Source organism: Nicotiana attenuata, unplaced genomic scaffold (genome assembly GCF_001879085.1).
Source record: "Nicotiana attenuata strain UT unplaced genomic scaffold, NIATTr2, whole genome shotgun sequence".
In the NCBI taxonomy this organism is placed as follows: domain Eukaryota; kingdom Viridiplantae; phylum Streptophyta; class Magnoliopsida; order Solanales; family Solanaceae; genus Nicotiana; species Nicotiana attenuata.
The window spans coordinates 140771-149717 of NW_017672858.1; the positions used below are offsets into that span (position 1 = coordinate 140771).

General features: G+C 30.7%; 1 long non-coding RNA gene across 1 annotated transcript; it reads right to left on the minus strand.

Moving 5' to 3' along the window:
- Positions 1–4449: 4449 nt before the first annotated feature.
- Positions 4450–6646, minus strand: LOC109214730. The gene is made up of 3 exons (XR_002066226.1): positions 6457–6646; positions 6054–6094; positions 4450–4674 (listed from the first exon to the last, which is right to left on the minus strand). It is a non-coding gene; the product is annotated as an uncharacterized LOC109214730 (long non-coding RNA).
- Positions 6647–8947: the final 2301 nt, after the last annotated feature.

The following is an 8947-nucleotide window of genomic DNA, read 5'->3' on the forward strand; positions in this document are numbered from 1 at the left end:
TGTAACGTACTGAAGGAGTATAAAAAATAAGATTTATGGTTCTTTCAGCTTTTCTTGGATTAGTTTCATGATGTGGCATTAAGTCCTAATTAACCACGCTGCCGAGGCTTAAAATTTGTATACGTTAACAAAAATTCTGTTTAGGTTTGCTAAAATAATGATCTTCTCCTTTTCAGTTTTTGCTTTATGCTGTTCCCTGATGGTATGTTGGTAATGTAGCTAATCCTACTAATCACAAGAATAATCCGCTCAAGTCAAAAAGAGAAAAGTTTGAATCAAAGAAAACTCTGCGAATAAGGGAATAATGAGTCCAGAGAACTCGACAACAATACTCTAGGCCACAGCGTAGCTCATTTTGTTGCTTCTTATGCAAAGGAAATTTTTTTTAGTCATAATTGAATATTCAGGTGTCTAATATTTATCTTCCTACTGCGAAACGGTGTTACCTAGTGGCTAGTGGTCAATAAAGTGGGTGAAAACTATGAGATCTTAGGTTCAAATCTTAGCGGAGGTAAAAAAAATCCAAGGTGATTTCTTCCCCATCTATCCTAGCCTTAGTAGATAGAGTTACCTGCTAGTTGTTGCTGGTGGGAGGTGGCACCCAAGGGTGTGGCTTAGTGGTCAATGAAATGATGAAAACCATGAGGTCTCAGGTCGATGAGAGGTGGCACCCAAGGGTGTGGCCTAGTGGTCGATGAAGTGGTGAAAACCATGAGGTCTCAGGTCGGTGAGAGGTGGCACCCAAGGGTGTGGCCTAGTGGTCAATGAAGTGGTGAGAACCACGAGCTCTCAGGTCCAATCCCAGCGTTGCAAAAAACATTAGATGATTTCTTCCTATATATCCAAGCCTTGATGGATAGAGTTACCTTGTTGGTAGGAGGTGACAGGCATCACGTAGAATTAGTCGAGGTCCGTGCAATCGAGGTCCGTGCAAACTGGCCCGGACACCGCAATTATCCCAAAAAAAAACATTATCTTCCTACTTAGCACTTAATAAAATGCTCTTCTAGTGTCTAAAGGTTGACAAGATTTGTCGGGACTCCACTGGAAGGGTACTTCTATACATAAAATTCGAGTTAAAATGTTACATTATTTTTCAAACTTTGTAACTAGTCAAATTGTGTCAAACAAATTGGATGCCAAGAGTATCAGTTTTAAAATCCAAACTTCTACGAGCACTGTTGACATTTCAAATTTTTAACAAGTCTAATTTTTTCCGAAAGGAAAAAGAAAATGAACTAGTGACATTATTGTTCCACTAAACTCTCGAAACTATAACATGGTTATTTAAAACACCAAAGAAATATTAGTTGGTGTTCCTAGAGGTGGGGGCTGAGGGCGTCTCAAAAGGAAGAAAAAAACAGAGATAATTATCCCAACATCTATGGAATGAAAAAATATGCTTCTGACCCAAACGGCTTTGAGAAATGGGAGATTTTAAGCATCATTACTTATCTATTGGACAGAGTAAAATTCTTCTTATTTGGATAAAAGATAGAGCACCCACATCATTTGACTGAGTGGGCTGTCATATGTCATAATTTCTGGTATTGAAATGATTTAAGATTTAGAACCAATTGTCTTCAGTTCAACATCATTATTATAGTGAAAATATCCAAAGTTTCATTTTCTGCTCTCTGTGTTTCCTAGAGGAAAATATACAAAATTGATGTGAGTAGTCAAGAAGAAATTTGTGGCACTTATTCTATATCCAATCTTTGATTATGAAGTATATTACATTAAGATATTTTTATTTAAGAATGTTGTTAACATGAGACATTATGAATTTGTAAAGACAGGAGATCAAAATGATCAGCAGTAGAGGTGGTACACAGACAAAAAAAACCATTACCTGTCTTACAGAAGATGCAAAAAATATTGAATTAGTATTGTTAAAACCAACATTATGGATGCTAGTATTCTCGACAAAAATAAAGAAAAAATAACTAGTTACACTTATTATAAGTAGTTACCCGAGTATATTTTACGTACTTGCGGTAGGGTTTTATAACCTATATATCAGTGACGGCTCGACCCCAGGCGACTAAAGCGAAAGCTTTAGGCCCCAAAAATAGGAGGCCCCAAAATTTACTCCTCTTTCATGTTTATAGATTATAACACATGTTTTATCTATATATAAAATAATTACTACTACTAATAGTTATAATTTATTATAAGAAATTTTTTTCGATCAATTACTGCCAACTTACAAACAATCATTAGTCACATAGTTACATATTATATGTTATTTTTTAATAGATGTGCTTGAGGCAATTGTGAATAGAAGTGGTAGACAAATTAACTAATTAGCAAAAGAATCTGATTCTATTCTTTTAAAATTCAACATATGAGTGAAATCGTTTTTTAGTTAATACAACTCTCAAGATATATAAATTTATTTCTAAATGAATAATACTACGGTAAAAGAAATCATAAATTTTTGCAAAGTCACATAATATTAAGAGTGAAAATTGCTAAAAGGCAAGCTCGAAGGAAGGAATGCAAAAATGGTGCCACATTTCAAAGTAATATTGTCTTATTTATGTTATTATCATTTTATAAAAAATTATATCAATTTGATTATTTAGGTATATAATAGAATTTCCTTAATCCTTTAAATAAAACATTCCTTCTATGTATAAAATTTAGGTAAAAAAATATAAATGCACATTTAAATAATACTATAATAAATATAAAATTTTACATCATTATAATCTCAAAAACAACATTAAATTCTAGATAATACATTTGAAATGACACGATAATTGCATGTCAAATCATATATTATTTAGTTATATTTAAATAATTTTTTAAAATTTTATATTTTTTTATATGGGTACACACGCGAAGCACGTACCCTAAGACTAGTTTTATAAGATACGTCTAAGGCCTCATGATAAGATTTGGCTTTAGGCCTCTATTGAGCCACCTCTATATATATTTATTAACAAACAAAATACACCACCCGACCCCCAAAAGAAAAAGAAACAAAATACCCCACCAGGGTACTAGACCCCCCCCCCCCCACAACCCTTGAAAGAAAAAAGAAAAAGAAAAAAAAAAACAGAATGTTTAAGATTGAACACAGTTTACCTCTTTCTTCAAGCTCGTAAAATTGCAACACAACCATTTTATTTTTAATTACAAAGGATGTGGCGTTGCAATTCCACTACTAGTGATATATTAGGTATGTTCACTTACTTTAATATGATAAAAAAATAATTTTATAACTTACTGCTTGTGTCCACCAAACTTTTAGGGCTCGTTTAGTACGAACGATAAGGATAATTAATTTCGGGATTAAATTTGAGATGAATTTATCCCACATTTAGTTTGAACAAAATCGTAGTAACTAATCCCGGAATTAGTTATACTGAGATTGTGGTGTTATTTTATTCCTATGATAGGGTAGGATAACAATCCCAGAATAACTAATACCAGTATAATTAATGCTGGATTAATTTATTCCCCTACAAAAGACCTCTAAAACCATAATTATGGAAATATTAAAATCAAAGAAAATACCCGAGGGAGTTGCTAGAAAATTAATAATGTATCAAATATGCCGTAGCCCATAGGGAAAAAGGTACATTCTATGAAGAGGAGAAATTATTCATAGCAATTTCGTCTTAATGGTAGTTAACCTTAGCATGAAAATATTAATTGACCTTCTCAGAACACGAATAAGAGACGCAGTTTTAACTATAAATACGAGCAAAAATAAAAATGAAAAAAGATACCTATACACTTTTCAACGTTACCACAATCCATACCATAGAATTAAGAATGGTTCGGTTTGTATCGATTTTCCCCTTAAAAGAAACCAAACCAAATAAGTCGGTTTTTCAAATATTAGAACCAAACCAATTAAGTCGGTTTTACTCGATTCGGTTAATATCGGGTTTTGTCGGTTTTTCGGTTTTTCGATTATTTATCGGTTTTTTCTTAAATATAAAACATACACTACCAAACACATATTCCGGCGACCACATTTTCAGCGTAACACTATCAAATCAATTGCCCTTTCAGAAATCTATTATTTACCAAGATATATTGATGATAATTGAATCAAATAGTGATTAACAATTTAAGGACTCAATCAAAAATATATTATTTTTAACACGAAATGGATTCTTACACTTAACAAAAGAATACTACCAATCAAACTAGAATATAAAGGTAAAGAACTATACCAAAAGTGCAAACTATTAACATTTACCATTAAATTTTTGAAATTTTGTATAAAAATATACATACATATAGGTGTAATAATAAATTTAAAATAACTACTCCTATAGTCGATTTGGTTCGATTTTTTTCGATTTTTTTCTGTTTAAAACCAAAACCAAACCAAATATGATCGATTTTTAAAATTCAAAACCAACACCAAGCCAAACCAAAAAGTATCGGTCTTTTTAGTCTTCGATTTGATTCGATTTTTCGTATTTTTATGAACACCCCTATTTACAGCTATGTGCATAGCAAAAAGTAGGTTCGATTCTTATTCCCAAATTAAATTCATATACAGAGAGTATTAATTCATTTGGTCCGCTTTAATAGGAGCGTAGAAAAAGGAACTTTTGCCATAAATTAATGGCAAAATGTCAGACATCAATCATGAGCCTATTCTCTACCCTTTACAATCTTCAATCTGCTCTTCTTCTTCATCACCAACTGGAAATGCAAAAGAATTTCACTCCAAAAGATGGGAGGCAGCCGAGGCGGATACAGGATTTAAATTTAATGGGATTATCTCTTTAAAATTTTAAGATTAAACTCATTGTACTACTAAGAATACGGGTTCAAACGTAATACTTGTTGAAATTTAAACAAGTTTATATATATATATATATATATATATATATATATTTCAAAAGCTACATCAAAGGAAACTGATTAGTTCTTCACTTCTTCTACATATCTTCACTTAAAAGATCAGAAACCCTGGAAGTAATTCCAGTGTCATCATCTTCATCCTTATTATCTATACTATTTTCATGCTTATTGTTTCTACACATATTATTTACACTAAGCAAATAAGTTTTCCATACTATTTACACAATAATTCTTTACTATCACTTTGGCATTACTAATTAATTGAATGGATAACAATAATTGTAACTCCAAAACTGATACTTCTGCTCCCTCCGGTCCAAAATAAGTAATTTTTTTTTGTAGTCCAAAATAAGTAATTTTTCCAGATTCCAAGAATGAATTAATTATTTTTTTCCTATGTTACCCATGAAGTAAATAATGTTGGAGTATGTATTAGGAGTGTTTATGTGAAGAGATAGTAAAGGTCAATTTTATTACTAATTAATGTTAAAAGGTAAATTTCTTAATATGTGTGAAAACAATCAAAAAATCACTTATTTTGACCGGAGGGAGTAGGGATTTTTTTTTTTTTAAAGATCGACTGTCAAAAACATATACAAACAAAATGAGACAACAAAACAGTCATCCATTTGGAAACATAAATATATATCTTTTCATTAAAATAAGCAATGAAAAATTTGGTTTATGTTTATAAATATTCTCAGAACCCATCCTATACTTTTTAAGTTCTAACCACATTGAGAACCTCCTCTATCTTTCTGGATCCCTTAAGTTTCTTTTCATGGGTAAGCAATAAGCATAGTCAAAGCAGGTGCTAAAATTGATTTTTTTTTTTTTTTTTAAAAAAAAAAATGAAAATCATGCATAGGAAAGTGGAACTAGTGCACAGAAATTTCTAGGTATAGGGACTAATAATAGCAAAGTAAAGAAAGTGACCGGAGATGAAAAATTAGGGTTTTTGAGTTACAAGTTTGATGGATCAAGAATGTGTTTATTTCCCAATTACTCATTTGAGCAGTGAAATTGCATGAGATGGATGATACAATAACAAAAAGCTGCTCCTCAATTTCAAATAAGTTAAGATCGGCTATATAAATGTTCACTTCTCAATCTATGAACTGAAAACAGACGACGACGACGACAACAACAACACACGAAAAAAAGGAAAAGAGAGCTAAAACTAAATCCAAATAACGAAAGATTTGTCTTTTTGTTACCTTTACAATTCCAAAACCCTACTTATCCATCAGCGCAAAATCTGGGGGAAAACAAAGCAACAACATGAAGAACGTGTTATATAGATAAATCACGAGGGTTTCGCAAAGAGAAACCAACAGAAATCTGTTGGCAGTATGCCCACCTCCATAATTTTACACTTTATCTCATCGTTTCAAACTACGTCACATAAATTAAAACGAAGAAAATATTTTTTTCTCTAATTAATCTTTTTTTTCTATCTAAAAGGAGATCGAGGAGGTGGACAGAATGCCAAAGAACTCTGTAAGGAACCCTTTGTAAAACCTCCATGAAAAATATGAAGATAATTACTTCATCATATCCTCTTTTCATTTACTAATTTGTAGTAGTAATATGATATATGTATATAGAGAAGCTGCTTACACAAAGTGGGATAGTTGTGAGAGTATTTTCAAAAAGAAGGCAGTTGAGCACTATTTAATATGGTGCTTGGCTGTAAAAATAATTAATATGGTGGAGACTGGAAACTGTAGAGAGAGAGAGAGAGAGGTATATTTTCCAGAGGGAGAGAAAGGGAGAGATCATAAATCAGATTGGATGTTTCATTCTTCCCTTTGAGGACATTCATCATACTTATTCTTCCATCCCTCGTTTCTGCCGAATAATACGTTGTTTGGTTCAAGTGATAACGATAATAATTACGGGATAAAATTTGAGATTGTATTTATTCTATATTTGATTGTAGGTAATAGTTAATTTTAAGATAAAATTCACATTAAAATAGTGGACATTAAGAGGGTGTTTGGCTAAGCTTATAAACTGGTCAAACTAGTTTATAAACATTTTTCGGCTTATCTATGCGTTGGGTAAAATTAAAAGTGATTATAAGCCAAGTACTTATAAGTCAAAAATAAGTCAAAAGTCATAAGCACTTTAAATTTGACCAAGGTTTTTACTATTTTATACTTATATTAATATTCCATTTTAGAGCAAAACTCTTACATCGATACTCACTGCCTCAAGTATTTTTTTCAACCTGACCCCTTCCCCCTCCCCCCGCCTCTTCAAGTCTATAATTCTCATTGACTATTTAAGATAAGCAAATTCTCTATTCATTTGCATATTTGTATCTATGTGATTGTGTATTAATCTTTGAACTGTATGTAATAAATGAGGACATATCAAATTTTTGGTGTATTGCTTTCTAAGTGTTGTGATGGTGAAGCTAGTGTTTGTTTCCCTTCAACTAATTTGTCCTATTTAGGTTTATTTTTTACTGATAAACTTTTGTCAATTCATTAATTATTATGTGCTTATCATAAAATAAATTATATTTATCATAATAATTATTTTATCTAAGCACAGGTGTATTTAAAATAAAATGACAAATAGAATATTTTGTATTTGAATCGATCTAGAATCTAAAATTTTGAACAAATTACGCCCTTATAAATGTTAACAGTTCTAATGTTATTTAAGTCATTTTAACAGAAAAAGAGCTTATCAGCACTTTTTTTATCAAATACTGCAACAACTTATTATCAATTTCAGCACTTGTATCCAAACATGTAACTACTTATTTATTAAATCAGTTTCAGCACTTAAAAGTGCTTTTCAACACCTAATACTTATCAGCTACTTCAAATAAGCTAATCCAAACAAACTCTAACTATCCTATTAAAAGGTGGGATAACTAATCTAATGGGTATCTTTATTTATCATCCCCTCCTTTGATTTTTAGGTACGGATGATATAAAAATTATTTAACAATTAAATAAATTAAAAGCTACTATAATTGAATGTACCTTATTTAATTATATTTATTAATAAATTATAATATGTGATAAATAAATTTATTAGTTATAATAGATTAAATTATATGAATATAAAAAGTATCACTACTAGAATCCCTGTAAAAAGCGACCAAAGATTAGCGACCAAATTTGGTCTGTCAAAAAAAGCGACCAAAGTTGGTCGCCAAACTGCCGAAAATAATAAAAAAAATATTTGAAATACTTTAGCGACCAAAGTTGGACGCTATTTGGTCAGACTTGTTTGGTCAAAGATATACTGAGATTAGCGACCAATGTTGGTCGCTTAAGCGGGACCCACATAAATTTTTTTAATAATTTTTATTATTATTTTATAAAACTTATAAAATATAAATATATATAATTTAAAACTTGCGACCAAAGTTGGTCGCTAACTGAAGGATAAGTTGATAGCGACCAACATTGGTCGCTAAAGCGGGACCCAGTTATTATATTTTAATAAATATATATTTATTTAAAATAAATTATAAAATATAAATAAATATAATTCAAAAGTTAGCGACCAAAGTTGGTCGCTTAACCAATAGAGACCAATGTTGGTCGCAAATGTGGGACCCAGTTCTAACATTTAATAATTTTTATTATTAATTTAAATATTATATAAAATATAAATAAATCTGATTAAAATTTAGTGACCAAACTTGGTCGCTAAATTAAATTCATGTACAGTTAGTGACCAACTTTGGTCGCTAAATTAAATTCATTTACAGTTAGCGACCAAAGTTGGTCTCTATATGGTCAAAATTAAAAATCACTTTTATATTTACTATGTAAATAATATATAGTAAATAATATAAATGTAAGTCGTTAATACTTTTGTAATACAAGGGATGAATAGTACTACGAAGTGGGCATGTGTGTCTATATATATAATATATAAATACTTACGCTATATTATGCACTAAGTATAAGTGTATTAGGTAATAGCGTATCGAATATAGATTAAGACAATAATTTGACTGACAAATATCACCAACATCCCATTAAGCTTGTACAGATCAGACTTGGAAGAAAGTTGAGAACAAAACTTCCTATAATCTTTGTCATCGTAGAGTCTTATGATCCCCGTTTTATGGGAACTG